The sequence below is a fragment of the Lagopus muta genome, chromosome 3 (assembly GCF_023343835.1).
Source record: "Lagopus muta isolate bLagMut1 chromosome 3, bLagMut1 primary, whole genome shotgun sequence".
In the NCBI taxonomy this organism is placed as follows: domain Eukaryota; kingdom Metazoa; phylum Chordata; class Aves; order Galliformes; family Phasianidae; genus Lagopus; species Lagopus muta.
The window spans coordinates 73792571-73810292 of record NC_064435.1 but is presented as its reverse complement, the minus strand read 5'-3'; the positions used below and the strand labels follow the sequence as shown (position 1 = coordinate 73810292).

At 35.4% G+C, this 17722-nt stretch overlaps 1 long non-coding RNA gene across 2 annotated transcripts; it reads right to left on the bottom strand.

Annotated features, from left to right (window-relative positions):
• Positions 1-1052: 1052 nt before the first annotated feature.
• On the bottom strand, positions 1053-16979 carry LOC125690761 (uncharacterized). Of its 2 annotated transcripts, none has more exons than XR_007375781.1 (4): positions 16834-16979; positions 14077-14183; positions 10016-10107; positions 1053-1557 (listed from the first exon to the last, which is right to left on the bottom strand). It is a non-coding gene; the product is annotated as an uncharacterized LOC125690761 (long non-coding RNA). The 2 variants fall into 2 exon arrangements; XR_007375780.1 differs by lacking the exon at positions 1053-1557 and adding an exon at positions 7027-8020.
• Between the last annotated feature and the right edge of the window lie 743 nt (positions 16980-17722).

Here is a 17722-nt window from a genome sequence, read left to right as displayed (position 1 = left end):
AATCCTGGGATCTGCCCTGGAATCATTTTCTCTAGAGGAGTATTGTTCTCCCCCTTGACCCATTTATAGAAATTCCACAGGAAAGACATGATGTTAATTTCAGTATATTCAGCCTGCCTGGCTCGCCAAGTGTATAACCAAGATGTTATAATTGCAATATAATCAAAAGAGTAAGGCAAAGCAAACAAGGATCACAAAAGAGAATAAGTAGAAGAGCTTACCCTTGGGTTGAGCTCACTAGAAGATACCAAAAGAGGAGGATCTCCAGAAGAGATCCAGCCAGCTCTTAAATAGGTCCAGGAGGGCTGGAGCCTGGCTCCACCCCTTCCGGCAGCACAGGTGAATTGCCTTCACCTGTGCTCCTCTGGCTGACTCATGGCTCCCCTCAGGTGATTAATCAGAGGTTCAGGCCGTGACTCAGCAGTTCCCATACATATGGATTACAGTATTGATGCAGCAAAGCTAAAAATAAGAAAAATAAATTAACCACTATTGCAGAAGCCCTATATTTGAGATATGCTTTGGTAATCTATTTCTTTATATCTACAAAATTAATGTTAGGAACCATAAAAATATATAAGATCTTTCAGTCTGACTTACAGAGTGTAACATAAGGCTGTTACACAACTCCTTGGTTTCTTTATAAGTCTGAAAAAATGTCACAGACTCCTGTGCTATCCACCTCTCATTTACAAACATAAATGGTACAAGAACTAGAGTCCTTCTAGGTGGCTACTGCCAGATAACAGTCTACACGTGTTATAGATCATGAACTAGAAGGGATACAAAGCACTAGCTCACCTAGATTTTGGTGCATTTGCCTGTGCAGGCACTTGAATTATTCAGAAATAGCTTAACGTAGCTTAGTTTAGCTTCAGAAATGCTTAGAACTTCAAAAGGATCTCAGACATTTTCTTTCACATTAGGTGTTCATAGAATCAGTAATACTATTATCAGTTCTTTACAAAGCGTAAAAATAATGCTTTCTGACATATTCATAATTTGTGTAGATATTACTAGCAGCTGTTCTGGCTTTGTTTATTACATATTCACACTTTGTCTCACCTATTTAAATAAACTTTTTACTACATTCTTTGGCCTCAATCTCAATAACTTACATATTTCAGAAAATTGCTTTTGTTCTTTCCTTCTTTCAGACTACTTGCGTAAAGCTTCTGAAAGCTATACAGAATTTTGTACCTATTGTGTGATCTTACTGATTCCTTTTCATGTCATTGTCAGTATCAACAGTGATAAGAAAAGAACTTGTTAGTTTTGGTTTCAAAATTGTGTAAATCACCAGATAACTCAATAGGTTTCCAAAATAATCTGCAGGTATAAACAAGGTACAGTGTGTCTATATCTAAAAATATGATATGCTAGCACTCCAAAATAAAGGGATTCTATGCATTAATTTTATTATTTAAAAAATAAATAAATAAAATATCTGATACAGTTTTCTTAGAGATGTGGAAAGGGATTTGAGATTATGGAGACAGTATGGCATGAAGAAGCCTTCTATCTGTTGATATGTACTCCAGAGGTTCAGCAGACCATCTGCAATAAAAGGAGAAAAATAAATCAATAAATAAAGGTAAGAATTTGCATGTAATATCAAAAGCAGAATAAAAAACATGAATTTGACTAATTCCAACCTATCTTTCTAAAAGAAGAAGTAATTTTTTTAAACTATTTTCTATCTAGTTTATTTGGCAAGTCAATATCAAAAGATTTCCAGAAAAGAATACTGACAAATAACAGAGTGAGAGCATTTTTTAAATCAAAAAGGAGAAACTAATGATAGTTATTCTATTTTAAAGGCAAACATTATTTATATTGGAATGATCTCTTATGTAGGGAGAAATGCAGAACATGCAAGATACTCTGATGGCATTATAGAAAGCTGATGCTTTTCCTGTTTCATATGCAAATATTTATTTATCTAGACTATCTCACATAAAAGGGTAGTTACAGAATGCTAATTCAGTTCAATGTTCATTGGCTTAAAAAATCGATCTTAGATAAAATCTGTTGAAAAAAACATTAATCTTAGAAACATAAAGACAAGTGAACGATCAATGATAAAGCACAAGATATCTTTATTTTGTCACTTCTTTTACAATTTCATTCATGAAGAAATTCTGTATTCTCAAGGAATTAAAAGGTAATTAGGCAACAATTTTCTCAGGTGGTTTTCGCTTTCAGGCATAGTTTCACACTCAATACTGAAATAACCTCAATTTACATTAAAAGGATTGTCTGTCACTCACATAGAGAGGGGGCTATTTTATTGAACTTGAACTATGTCAACCACACTTAAAAGCAATAACCTCAGAATCAGGAATATTACACCTAAGGAAATGTCAGAACTGAGGAATAAATAAATAAATAAATAAATAAATCAGTCTCAGCAGATGACCAGAGAAGAGGTGAAGTATGTTTTTTAAGACTCTATGTAGTGCACTCATTACTTGGATATAGGTCTTACCTGAATAAATATGCTCCAAAAGCAATGCCTCCTATTTAATTACATTGGCCCACAAAGTCAGAGGCAGATGTTGGTGGTATGACAGTAGAGAAAGAGTCCTCCCACCAATATTCCATTACATTTTGTTGTCATGCTACTGATGACAGCAGAGAAGTCTGACAAAATAGTGTTTGACATGGAAGTGGGTAGGAAGCAAAGGTGTAGAATTGAATTCCCCCATACAGGAAAAATTTCCACCTATTGACAGTCACTGGCACTTGCTGAACATTTCTGGACGTCAGACAGTGAATGTGAGCACCGTGAGCAGGTGGGTGGAGCCTTTCAGCAGCAGTAACAGCAACAGTGTGTTACTTTCACTGGTGCTGGTATTTATAAGTAAGACATGCAGGATCTTGTTCATCACTGGCAAAAATGCATTGCTAATGGTGGTGGTTATATTGGAAAACAGTGTTTCATAGCTGAGAATTTGTTCTATCAAATATTATTGTGCTCTTCGTGCCAGGTGTAATTTCTATGGAAATAAATAGGAGGCATTATGTTCAGTGAGACCTGCACACATGGATATTTCTGCAGACAATTATTTGTCTATCAACAAGATGTTTAAGTTTCCAGGAGCTAAAATAAACAAGCTTAGAAAACTAAGAAAAGATGCACAGTGTGTCTTTTTTTACACTTAGCAGTTACAGATTAAGGAGATTCTTGTAAATTTTTTATTTGCAATTTATGATTTGCAACTTGATCAGAATTGGCTGAAACTCAGAATTATGAAAAGGACAAGGACATGACTATTGGAAATGTTTCTACTTTCATGTTCTGTCTCCTGACAGCAGCATAGAAGTGCAGGTTTTTCAGCTGACACTCTGGCACTTAGGAGACTTCAGAGATTTGAGAGCTGCTTTTGTAGAGATGAAGAAGCTCAGAGGCCTATGGTTTGTGAGAAGAAAACTAGCAGCAGCCTGAGGTGCATCATACTACATTGCTATTGCAACCTCCTGCAGAAGGGCAGGATGCTGTGAGAATTCCTTTCTGCTGTTACCCATAATACATAGAGACTATTGTTGACCTGTCCTTGAGAACTAGCAAGGTAATTCTCACACAATGGAAGCAAGCTGGATTCAGAGGTGTGGCAGCTTTCAGTTTACCACTAAAACTGACTTGGAAACAATAAGTACTATAAAGCTACAGTACTTATACTTAGTATCTAAAGTACTTAAGATACTAAAAATATCTTACCTAGATGTGATCCAAATTGCAAGCTATGTTCTTTGTTGTCTTACAGAATCTTAAACACTAAATAATGAGATCATCTATGGCCTCAGGTGTGGATTTTAAAGTTTGAGTGCCCACAGGACTTCATGAACTTCTATAGTCTCATCAGAATTGATAGAAGTATTCATGAGATGGAAATTATTAGCATGCTTAAGCCTTTTCAGAGTCAGTGCTGTTATTATTTCAATTCAGGCACAAAGTCTTCAGTGACCAACCATACTAGAAAAGCACTCAAAGAATAACAGACAATTTAAGCCTATCATGCTGGGCTACAAGATAAAATAATTTCTCCCCTCTCCTCTACGTTCTTTTCTGTGTGCTTTGAATATATCAACAATATATTACACCAAATCAGCATTCCAGTAATTTATGAGTTGTTAAAGTATGCTTAAATCAGCATCCAGCATGTAGGGATTTTTTAATTACTGCTGTAACATTGTTTTACTATTGTTGAACAGAAATATCAGAGATTTTACATATAAAGCATGCAAAAGAACAAAAGGAAGCTAGTGTGAGGAGACGTCTCAGGGCACAGGTGTCCAAACTTTTCGCTTCTCTGGGCTGCAGTTAGTGGAAAGAAATTACCTTAGCCCACATATAAAGTATGCAATATAGTTAATGTATATAGGCAACAGAACTTTTTACATATATATATATGCATACATATATATACACAAATATATAGTGAAATATCAACTGAAAAGGAATTGCAAATATACCAAAATATTATTTTATTGCAATCTCGAAAACTGTTCTCAAATTCCTTTATCAAAAATCACAGCTACGTAAGTTTTGCTATGCAAACTATTGTGTTTAGCCAATGTATTAAAATGCATAAAATTATTCGCCAAATCCTGAGTTAGCACTGCACTGTATACTACAAATGTCTCAGTTTCAGCTAAGGAATTGTTAATGGCACACTGATGTTTGATTGTTGCTGAGCGATGTGTGCACGCTGAGGGCCAGGTGAGGCTGCTTGGCAAGGAAGACCTGCTGCCATGATGGAGTGGGGCAAGGGGCAGCCACAGCATGAGCTGAGCTGAGCTGTATGTGGCCCATAGGCTGCAGGTTGAACATGCTCATCTTAGAGATTCAGACTACAGGCAGATATCTAGTAACCTCAATTTACAGAGCAACAGCTGCAGGATGTAAAATAAAAAATGTTCTCTCTTAATAGGACCATGCACAAAAATCATCTTACTCCGATCTTTGCAAAACAACCAGCAACGTGTTGACATTACTGGGTAAAACAAAAGTAGAAACATGTATTCTAATCTTTTGATTCTGAAAGTCACTACTTACAGAACCATTAGAAAAGCCAGTGAGATAGCAAAGTCTTTTTTTCTAACTTACTAGAGATGAAAGCTGTCCCTCTTGTTCATCTTTCTATTAGAAGAATTTGAGAGCCTAATGCTACTGTCCTCTTCAGGCAGCAGTTTCAAATGAGAAAAATAAAAGTAATTGCAGTCATTGTTTATTTTTGAAAACATATTCTGGTCAAGACCTTCTGAGATCTTGGGCCTGCATTTGCACTGAAAGGTGGTGGAAGAGGGATCTCTAAAGTCTTTCTCATCTAACAGTAATACACTGATAATAATCCAAATTTTATGACCTCAAATTAAGAAGCTCACATGTAGTTTATTTAATGAATCACGTCAAAACCCCTGCATAGATAGTTAAAGTGGTGAATTCTGAATTGCCTGGATGAATTCCTTTTGAAGGCAAAAAATGAAAGTATGTGCACCTGTATGATTAATGAGCCAAGATTAGCCCCACCCAGTGTACACAAACAAAAAGTAAGACAAAATTTAGTGTTCTATTCTGAACACTCACACCCCCTCAAAAATATGAAACATCCAAACAACACCAAAAAAGCAAATAAACAAAAAGAATACTATAGGGACAGTGTATGTAACATACTTAGCATTAGCAACTCTAAAGTTGCTAGTTACAGGTACAGGACAAAATTCTTCTGTCTGTGTATACACAAGGAAATATTCATTCCAAAGGTAAAAATCTAAGAACTGTTAAAATTGTTTCAACCTCAGTCCTGTAAGAAAGGTAAGTACCAAAATTAAAGAAAGCCTCTGAATTGATTGATGGCAAGGCAAAGCACATTACAGAATCAAATAACCAAATTTACATTTATACTGAATAGCTTCAGTTCATGCTTTTTTATTCCATATAAAATATTCTTCAACTTTTATCAAATTCATTAAATCAAGTAAAACATCATATTACTTCTTCTCTTATCCATAAATTTTCATTCTGATTTACTGACTTTTCACTGCATTTTACTTGCATTTCACTGTCTTTCATGTTCTCTAAACTCAGTATTACAATGTAAAAACAGTGAATTTTCTTACAAAAGTTTTCCTTGTTCTCATTACAATGTATTTTTTTGCCCCCATTTTCCCATATGATAGCATTGCCAGAAAGGGAAGAGAAGAGAAAGCAACCATTGTTTTAATCACAATGAAACACTACCAAACACTGGATCTATTTCATTTATTAACTACTTTTTTACACTTTGTCTACCACTCAAATATAGCTGATAGAAATTGTTTTAGCAGTTAATTTAGAAAACAAGCAAATTTTAAGAGGCAACATTTACTTGCAACTTCATGCAATATTTATCCATTAAAATCCAATGTTATCTGTAGGAGGCAAAACCATTTATTTAAATTTAGGTTTAAATTTCTATTTGTTCACATACTACATATATGAATTTACATATATGCCAAGAGAGCCAGAATTCTTTTTACTCAGATCTAGTATGCTACCTCTTGACAGTTCCACATACTTAATAGTGATGTGGAGCTGGGTTTTTGTTTTGTTTATTTGTTTTTGTGGGGTTTTTTTTTTTTTCCTGTTGGGTTGGATTGGTTGGTCAGTTGGTTTGGTTTGTTTTTCAAATTTCTTTATGTACGTAATTTCCTTTTAATTGCACAAGCATTTGCCCACCACTAAAGCTTTTGCAAGACAAAGAAGCAGCTCCGCAACAGCTCCAACTTGAGAAGGAAATGAAATAAGACTGCATTTGACTGTATTTGATCAAAGTCCTGCAGCCTATTTTGCATTGAAGAACAAGAAATGCAATAGTTTCTTTTTAACATCATCTTACCCAGTTACTTTCTCTTCCTTGCTGTAAGGGAGGCTTCAGCCTTTAGATAAGAATAAATTTCAGCATGATGGCGCACCAATGGCCTGAAAACATATCTGGCACATTCACTCACAGCATGTGACTGACACCACACCTGGTTTGGAGAAACCACAACTTCAGACTAGAGCTAGACCTGATCTAATTAAAGCTCAGCATTTTAATTTTGTGTTGGTCACAGAAGCTGTGATGGATTTTGTATCCACATGTGTCAGTTTGTATATATTCAATATTAAAAGAATGCAAGTATGGATTAGTTTAGTCAGATCAAGTACTGCCTTAGAGTATGGTAACTGTAATCAACCCACTGAAAGAAGATGGTAGGCAGATACTTTGTGTTTTAGTTATATAAAAATGTTACAGAGTATACACAGGGGGAAACATGCCATGATGCCTTCCATCTAACTCCAACTGAATGAGTTTCTATCACTTTGTGTGCAGAGATACATGTATACTGGAGTGTAAGCAGTGTCTAAAGAAGTTGCCAGGGAGAAGATCACACAGGAGGACACCTTAGAAGTAGAAATGAGTAAGACAATTTAGTTTCCCCAGAATCCAAAATGCATCTGATAGCTGAAACTACACCTCAACCTGATAGCATTAGACACCATATGCATACCAAAAAAAGAAGTGGGTACAATTCTGACTTCTTTATTTGCAAGGCTCTGCTCCGGTATTTCAAACAAATGGTTTCTGTTTCCTATCACAATGCAGTTTTAAGTACACTTTCTGCCATTTGCTCAAATTTCAGAAATTACTATTATATCTACAACATGTAATGTTCACATCAAACATGTTGAGAAATATTCTATTAAATAACATTTGCTAATTTTCACTACAATGTGTACATGCATTTCAACTGTACATGGAGTAAATTCTTGGCAAGAATTTCCCTTCATTCAAACTGACTTATTTTTAGCTTCTCTTAATTCAGAAGACAATAAAATCTACCACAAGTCTATGCAAATGCTGCATCCAATACCTGTCCCTAGCGGAAAGTGATTTTGCATGTCCATTGAAATCAACTGAATTATAAAAGGAAATTCTTCATTTCCTGTTATTCCCATTCTTTCCAAATAGTTGTTCCAGCTCATCATTGTGATCTGTGGACACAAAAAGACATGCAGTATGTGGCTGACTTGTCAAAGCTAGAGCCAGTCAGCTTCCTGCTGAGCTTCCTGCTGATAAGTCAGTAAAATGACACACTAAGCCTTAGAAGGAAAAAATAAATACCAATGTAAAAAAACCCTAGGTAAGCTAAATAAACTAACTAATGTGTAGAATATTTCTAGAGACATCTCTTCATATTTCAAGGACCCACAGTGGATTTTACTCTGTCTTTTACTAAAAGCAGTACCCATATTTCCCCTGTAACTGGAAATGACATCATTAAAAACAGGTTAGCCTTTCAGAATAGCTGAAGTACTTCATTCTCCCAGACGTAGTATCTGTTGAAGGTTTTGTAAAGGACTTTACTATTGTTGTTCAAGGCAATATTAAATTTAACCATTGTAAGGAATGTATCATTGAATTACTTTTCCATAAACTACTGAAAACAGACATTTGCACAGTTTAAGTGAAACCTCATGCTCATATATTTCTTCAAAAATGAAGTAAGGGATACCAAGTGATATAACAGCATAACTACGGTTATTGCAAACATTTTCATAGCAGTCTGGTTACAAGAGCTCAAGCTCCAGTTGTACAGCCACCAATCTTAGGCCAAGACCAAGTGTTATCCTCCAACTTAGGCCTAATAGACAAGTGTGAAACATGAGGGTAAAACCCTTTTCACATAATCTGATCCACTGCATGCATTTATGCCTTCTTCTTGTGCCTCATTGAAGCACCTATAGGGATTTTCTTGTGGCTGTGGAACAAGGATGATGACCTTTAGATAAAGTGGCAGAAAGCTATGCTTTGAATTGTGAAAGCTCTCTCTCCAAGGTATTAGTTTGCTTTCCCCCAAGAATAACACATCACTTTCTGTTTGGCTTGGAAAGGAAAAACTTCTAAGGTACATAAAATTCTCTATTTGTTTAACATGATTCCTTCAGAGATTTAGAGATCAAATGCTTTCATGTCTTCTGAATATTATAAATGGTACATGTTTAGTCAACAAATAGAAAAAATACTACCCAACTTTCCTGAAAAATTACAGCTAACCTGTCCTAAAATAACCACAGTTCAGTATTCTTCTGAAAAGCAGTTGGTCAGTTCCAAGATTAAGAGACTGGACAGAATCTTACATGAATAAAGCTGAGCAATAAATAAAGCAATAGGCTCAGCTAAGCAAACAGGAGCTTAAGATACATAGGCAGACAGTTCTTCATATTTTTACAAAGAAAATAGTTCACTGCAAACAGAAAGGAAACATCAGATGAGCAGTTTTGAGAGAACTATGCAGTAGCTGCACCTGAGGATAGGATATAGCAGACACAGAAAAGATTTCTAGATATACTTCAGTACTTGTATTTGGAATGTCTAACTGAAATGATTTGGCTTCAGCAGTTTATAGTTACAAATCCAATAATTAACAGGTGGTTATTAGATCAATCCATGTTCATGTGTGATTATCTTTCCAGAAGTCTTCTCAGAAAGAAGAATATTTTTGGGAAGCTTACTAGATAGTATCTACTACTAAAAGAAAAAAAAATATTATTTTATAGGTCATACAATAGTGAGTCTTCTTTAATTAAATGTCAGCGCCTCTGGATATCTTCAGTACAAGTGAACACAAAGTATTTTAAGTCATAAAAAAAAAAAATAAATAAAAATAAATTAAGAAGTGTGGGAAAAAATCATAGTACAACCAGATAACTACAAATTTCTCATGTAGCAAATACTTGGTTGGCAAGTGCATTTCAGTAGACATGTGTGTGTCCAGAAAGCACCTTATTCATTTGTAAGTGAATGTTTTACTGTTACTTGGTTGGGACAAGGAAAAACAACAGGTGAATCCTTTTGAAAATACTGTTGCATACAAAGTTTTCTTGTAGATCTACCTAAACTCCTAAAATGAGAGAAATAATACAGTATGAGTAAGAGAGAAATAATATTTATAGAAAAGAGACATATAAATAATAATTAAAACCCACCTTCATAAAATATGTCATTCCTAAGGCCAAGATAAAAACAGAGACAAGAAGTAGATCGATTCAGCTGGCTGCAATATCATCCTATGTTTCATCTGCATGCAACATGAGCATTTGTAAAGAATACAAAAAAAAAAAAGTCATGTTTTTCAGTCAAGACAAAAACAGATGTAAAACACCATTGAAATTTCAAGGTTTGTACATACAAATATAGTCAATTTAATCTTTATGGAAATCTACTCAAGTTATGATGTGAACAAGCAGTGCCAAGAGAGCACAACTTGTTGCAAAGTATCAACAAGGATGAGATGAGGGAAGATGCAGTGGAAGGTCCACCCACAAGGTTGTCTAGGGTAAGATGGTTGACTCCATACTTCAAGACTGCCTCTGCCAAAAAGGAAAGAAGTGTAATTGTCATAGGCCACTCCCTTCTGAGGGGAACAAAGGACCCTATATGTCACCAGATCCTACATATAGGAAAGTGTGCCACCTGTCTGGTGTCCAGGCCAGGAATATTTCTAGGAAACTTCCTATTTTGATTAGCCCCTTTGATTATTATCCTTTACTGATAACTCATGCTGACAATAATGGCTGAGAGAAGCCTGAGGACTACCAAAAAGGACTTCAGGGAACCGGAGCGGCTAGCACAAAGAGCAGGAGTACAGGTTGTATTTTCTTCTACCCATTAATGGCAGAAAAGGATACTAAGAACAGGAAAGCCCATTTCATGACTATGTAGCTGAGAAGCTGGTGCAATCATAGGAATTTTGTTCTGTTGGTTTTTTGCCTTTTTTTTTTTTTTTTTTTTTTTTTTTTTTTTTTTTACCATGGCGTTACTTGGCACCTGGTTGGATAGCGGCTGATATAAATAACCAGAGTGATGAATATATAATAAGTAGAGAAACCAGCATTCAACAGGGTGAGAAAAATCAAGCTAGTCACCATTAGCTATGTATTTTCACCAGCATTGAACAAGAGCCTGAATGCCATGTTTGTAAACATCTGCTACAGTGGAGGTGACCCACTGTATCACACATGCTATGGCGGCACTGTTGTTGAACTGCACCATCCATCATCTTACTGTGCTTACAAGCAATGTTTAGACTCTAGAAACATTCAGCAACATCAGCGAATGTCAGTGGGTGCAATTCTTTTTCACATAGAGGAATTCATACCCACTTCCATGTCAGATGCCACACTATCAGACTGCCCTTCTGCTGCCATTTCTTGCACAACAAAATATAACAGAATATTGGTAGGAAAGTTCAAGCTCTACTGCCATACCACCAACAGCTGCCTCTGACTCATGGGTCAACATAATAAAATAGGAGGAACTACTGATAAACAAAACTGGAACAGCCCTTGTGTTTCTAGTTTTCACTTAGCTTAATGAATTATTTTGTGAATATTTTTATAGTAGTAACTACTGGTAGCGGGCCATGGCTTGAGATCTGATCTGCTATGCATTCTGAGCATGAGAGGGTCCAGCACACTTCTCGTGGCTCATTTGCACAATCAGCTTTTTCCCCAGAGCCTGGTTCTAGGTCACCAAAACCTGGCTCTGAGCCCAGACAGGAAAACCCATGGGAACTGTAAGGAAGTTACTGTGCCAAGATTTTGAGAATAATGTTATCAGTCTCTGTAGAATGAACTATCTATGAATCTAGAATCAATTACAGGATAAAGAATTACAAGCAAAGTACAACCAGTGGTTACTAACTATCAGTGGTTCCTTACGGGCCAGAAAGAGTGTAGTGACAGGAACTGGCCAAAAGCATGTAAATAGTAAGAAAAGAACTAAAAGTAACTTATATCTACATAACACACTATATAAATTTGGGCATAGTAGGTAAATGTAAGTAAAAGAAGAAAGAATATGGTTTTAGCAAATAAAAAAATCACCACAGTCAAAGGAGATTGGAAGATTGTATTCTGTTTTAATGGGACGCAATTCAAATACTCCCTGTTTGTATCACTGCAACTAGAGTAACAGTAATTATTCGATTTGACTCTTAAAAGTTTGCAGTAACACTAAATTCTTGGCTGTCTATGTAGACTGTATCCCATCTGTTCTCAGGTCATTAGAAGTGTAATACAATGAACTGAATGAGCATTCAAGTAACGTACCTACAAAATGGCTGGTACAGTGATGAAGCTCTGGACATTATTATTTCTTCAGCACATTTAGACTCGGAAAGCAGGATTTATATCTTTGTATTCTACCCCATATTCAGCCTCCAAATGTGGAAACTATCTTCAATGGGCTGCACTCCAACTATACTCATCCTTTCATATCACTTAGTTTAAAATATAAGTATTGTCTCACTGACTTTTTTTTTATTTTATAATTATTAGATTAGTATTGTGGAGGTCGAGGTACTGTTCAACCTACATTAGCACAGGGAGTTCAACATGAGCATCTGTACATAGCTATTCTCCTGGTGACAGAGAATTACAGAACTATGACAATTTCTGTCACAAGGTTCGTGCTATTACATGTAAAATTCTTTCTCAGAAATATTTGGCACTTCAGACTATAAAATGCATAGCTATGTTGCTTAAAGTAGAATAGAATCCCATTGATAGACCACCAAAGCATTCTAATTTCAATTGAATATTGCTCCAATTTCATCCTTATTTTAATGCATGAAGAATTTTACCTTGACAGTAGCTACAATGATTACTTCTTAGAGAAAATACAGGAAGTTTGTTAAAAACATAGATGAAACATGTCAATACTTGACCAGATCTATTTTTCAGGAAAAAATTCATAGGCAGTGGCTTCAGGCTGAAGACTGAAGTTAGATGTTTTTTGGTTTGTCTGCCTTCAGTGGCATCTAGTAACTGAGAATTATTCTGAGAAATATTAACATTTCACTTAGTATATTCTGTAATCCTTCACTGTTTAGCAGGTAAGATTCTTGGGAAAGACATTGGGAAAGTCTCAGGAAAGTGTTAAATACAAAAGTCATGGTTCCAAATGAGAGACAGCTGTACAAATATCAAATGTATTGAAACTCTGCTTTTAATATCTACTTGAGCAGTTTGTCTTTATGCAGCTTTCAGAAATAGAAATTATAAAAAAATGTACATAAAGCACCTGAATCTTTCCTTTTATAAAACCTAAAGACTCATAAACAGAGCGCTACGTTTTCTCTCACTTAAAAACAGAACAACCTCCCCCTCCTCCCCCTCCCAAGAAATAAACATTATATTTCTTAAAGGATTTTTCTTATTCTAATATGAAAACCATGACAGTAGAACATCTCTAAGCTGTTACAATAAAGAACAGTTAATCAGAACTTAATATGTTGTCATTAGCAAAGAGACAGAAAAAGACAATGTAAATACTTGTTCAGCAAATCATTTGCACTTGACATAATGAGACATTGCAGTGGAGATAATTGTACAAAAATTGGCATTTGTTTAATGTTTTGTCTAATCTACAGTTTGTCTCCCAAGCATGTGACTGCTCTCTTATTTCCTAATATTATTATGAAAATGTTGTAGAATACTAATGGACAAAATTCTGAAGATCTCTCATTCATTTAGTAGTTTGTTCATTTAAATGTTGTATTTCTGCCTTAGTTGCTATAGTACTCAGAAATGCCTGAGATAGTAAAATAATGCTTTCTGGTAAACACATAGAATACAATGCAAATCAGAAAAGCATATATAAAAATATATAATTATAGCAAAATATTTACATTATATGAGAGATTCCTGTGTCTGTTTTTATCCAAGTATCTGAAAATAACTTGTTTCTTTACATCATCATACTTGGATTGCAAGTCTATAAGAAAGACCTATGCATTGGCACAATTTCTCCTACATAGGAGGAAAAATCACTTTATACAAAATTAAAGTTTACAGAGTTCAAGAAAAGAACTGAATAATAAATATATTTATTGAAACATTGTAAGGAGTTTGAAGAGAGATAAAGCAGTTCCTTGAAAAAAAATAATATATTTCTATGTTATACAGATATTATGCCATGTGGTTTTCTTTACATGTTACTGTTACTAAAAAAAAAAAATGCAGAAGTGTTTAAATGTAGTACTTACCACTGATTTTCCCCTACTAGAAGTTTTGTACCCACACCAACTCAGAACTCAGTTTTCAGATATACTAATCAAGAAGACTTGGTTGCACTAGGGTGCACTGCAAACAGCTGAAAGACAGTAGACATTTGGAACATAAAGACTTTGTGTTCCTATTATTCATTCAAGTATTTGCTGTTTCTCTTAAAAATACAGAAATAAATAACAGTGACTATTGTACAGATCTTAATTAGAAATAATTCATAATTTCAAGGCCAAGTCCACAATATTATTTGATATTTATTGATATAGCTGAATTGCAAGAGGTTTATATTCAACAGTAAAAAAAAAAAAAAAGAAAGAAAAAAGAAAAATACCTAGATAAATTGAATTCTACTTCAGGAGCTGAAACACAGACCTGTGCCAAAGACCCACAAGGCAAAGTCTCATTTCTAGCTGTGGGAAGGTTCCCTTAGTTCAAGCTTTGAGAAAAACAGCCACTAGGCAGCCCACTAATGAGCACCTTACAATCTGGTTAGAGGCAGAGCTGGTGAGTCAGTAAGATGGTTGGAGATTAAACACAAACAAACAAAAAAAGGTACTACAGAACTTCAGAGTTTTTGCATGTCTTGTTGCTATATAAAGCAAGAGTTACAGAACAAGTTCCCAAGATTTTTTTGCAATGTCACAGGCAGCAGATTAGCTCTGGTGTAGAAAAATCTGAAAGTTAACTTAAATATTTATTGTTTGCATTCGTCTTCAAGTATGTTCTCCACATTAGAGCAGCAAAAAGTCATTTAACAATCTCACAAAGCAGTATTAGATGAATAACAGCCCATGCATATTCTAGAGATCTTCTGGCATGCATTAATATAGTTGAACTGAGCTGCCATTGCCAGTGGGCGCAAAATGAATGATATTTTTCTTTTATTGTATGAAAATCAAATTGATTAGAATGTTTTGAAATTAGTTATATTGTAGCTTGTGACAACTGAAATAAATAAAAAGCAGAGAGAAAGATATTATCAGAGGTGTTAAAGAGCAATAGATAATGCAGACAGCTTATCTTGCAAAACAGATAAATACCCAGCTAGAAACTGTTAGAATACCTGTATAGTTTTTACCTAAAGTACTGTTCCTGCCAGTCTCAGAGGTCCTATTTTTTTTTTGCCTATAAAATATATGTAAGCTATTTTTTATAGCATCATTCTCAAAATAAAGAATGCTTCCCCCCCACCTTAGTCTATGTTGTACTTTCAAAACTAATATAGCAAAAGAGAAAACCTGGAATGGAAGCATGATACAAAGAAAAATAACACAGGACAAAATGGGTAAAACTCACGTCTTCTTGAACTCTTCTGTAGTTCATTGTAACGCAATCTCCTGTAAGGCCCAGCCAGAGTGGGATCCTTCTCTTTCTTGCCTTGCACAGCCAACTCCAAGAGATTACTTATGCCTTTTGTTACTTTGCCCTCTGATATACATCAGTCATTACGTTTGTTAATAACTTCTATTTCTTTTTATTTCTAATCCCTGTTAAGGGATTGTCCATTCCTTTCCTGAACTGAAATATAATAAATAGAAGATGAAGTATAAAGCTACCATGTACACTTTGAACTTAACTGAAAAGAATGCAGTGAGGATGTCCTAACTAACTGTTAATCCCTAGGAGTTAACACCACTATTTGCAACTATTTATTTTTAAAAAGTCTTGAATTTTATTTACAGACTACTAAAATTCAACAGGAACAGAGGAAAAGAAAATAAAAGCAAGCCTGTGGAACATGAAACTCAGGAAATGCAATTAAATGCAGTCACCATAAAGCAATTTTACCCTTTAACATTTTAACCCTTTAATTTTACCTTATAACATTTTCATTATTTTATATATACATTTGAAGGAATTAGATAATCAAATCCACATAATGTAACGGAATGGAAATATGTAATATGGAAATTACAATATGTTTACTCTGCTTTATTCTAATGGTAGAAAAGATTTCAGCATTTCCTTCCCACTCACCACTGACAGTGTCAGAGGGCATGGAAGAGAATAAAACAAACAAAAAATCAAAACAACAACAAAATAACCAAGCAAGAAATGTTGTTCTGATTATCTAGTATTTATCCTTTTCTTCATTTTTTCCCTTTGCATACTTCCCACAAAAGAAAGAATATATGTTCAAGGACAGAACTTCCTATTACTTCTGCTGCACTGAGATGGTACATTTTGTGAACAGTTCAAATACCTCAACAAAGGATAAGGGAGATTTTCTTCTCTCAGAACTAAGGTATGCACCAAAAAAAAAAAAAACACCTCCCTGGGTTAATTATTGAGAAGAAAAAGAGGGCAAGAGCAGATTGATATGAAGTTCGCAGACCATAACAAAAGCTATCAGAAGAAAAAAGAATGCAGTGGGCTGGACTGACTATACAAAGTATCTGGGTCTTACAATGAGAAGTGAAGCAAATAATTCTGTTTAACGAGACCTGAAAAGTGAGCATAAAAAGTAGAGAACAAGGATTCAGGGGAACATACAGATGAAAAGTTTTAGCAAAATCTCACATGCAATAGAAGGGAAATATGTCAAGTACAAATATTGAAATTAAGCTATACAAGAAAGAAAAGCCAGTTATTTCAGCTGTCAGATTCTTACACTTAGAATCATAAAGACATAGAATCTTTGAACTTGGAAAGAACCTCTGAAGACCATCTATTCCTGCTCCCATGCAACAAATCTACACTTAGACCAGATTGCTCAAAGCCCCATCCAGTCTTACCTTGAATGTCTCCAGGGTTGAAGCATCCACCATCTTCCAGATAATCAGCTCCTGAGCCTCACCAACTTTGCTATTAAAAAAAACACAAAACAACCTTCTTTATATCCGGTCTAAATCTCCTCTCTTTTAGTTTGAAACCACTTCCCCTTGTTCTATCACAACAGGCCCTGCTAAGGTGTCTGTCTGTTTCCTTCTTATAGTCCCTCTTTAGATATTGACAGGCTACTAACAGGTCTCATCAGAGTCTTCTCTTCTCCAGGCTGAATCCTCAGCTCTCTCAGCCTGTCCTTATTGGAGAGATGTTCCATCCCTTGAATCACTTTTTTGTCTCTCTTCTGGATGTGCTAACAGGTCTACAACTCTCCTGTACTGAGGATTCTACATCTGAACGCAATAGTCTAGGTGAGGTCTCACCAGTGCAAAGTAGAGAGGCAGGATCAGCTCCCTGTTTTCTGTTTCTTGCCTTTCTTACCAGATATCATACACCTGGGGATGGAGAGTTCTTGTGCCCTAAAGAAGGCTTCCTTAAAAATCTGCCACCTCTGCTCAACTCCCTTGTCTTTCCAGATTCCCAGAGGGCTTTGTTGACTAACTCTCTTAAGAACTGGATGTTTGCTTTCCTAAAATTAAACTTCCTGATTTTGCTCTTTACCTGTGTGATACTGCTCAGGAGTTTGAACTCCACCATTACATGGCAACCCCCACTCCTGATGTCATTAGTCAGTTCACTTGCATTGGTGAGCAACAGGTCCAGCATTGCATCACCCTTGCTGGACCTTGCTGTCTTTTTCCTGGCTCAGGAAGTTATACTCAATACATTCCCCAAGCCTCGTGAATTGTCTACAGCTCATTACACTACTTTTCCAGAAGATGTCAGAGTGGCTGAAGT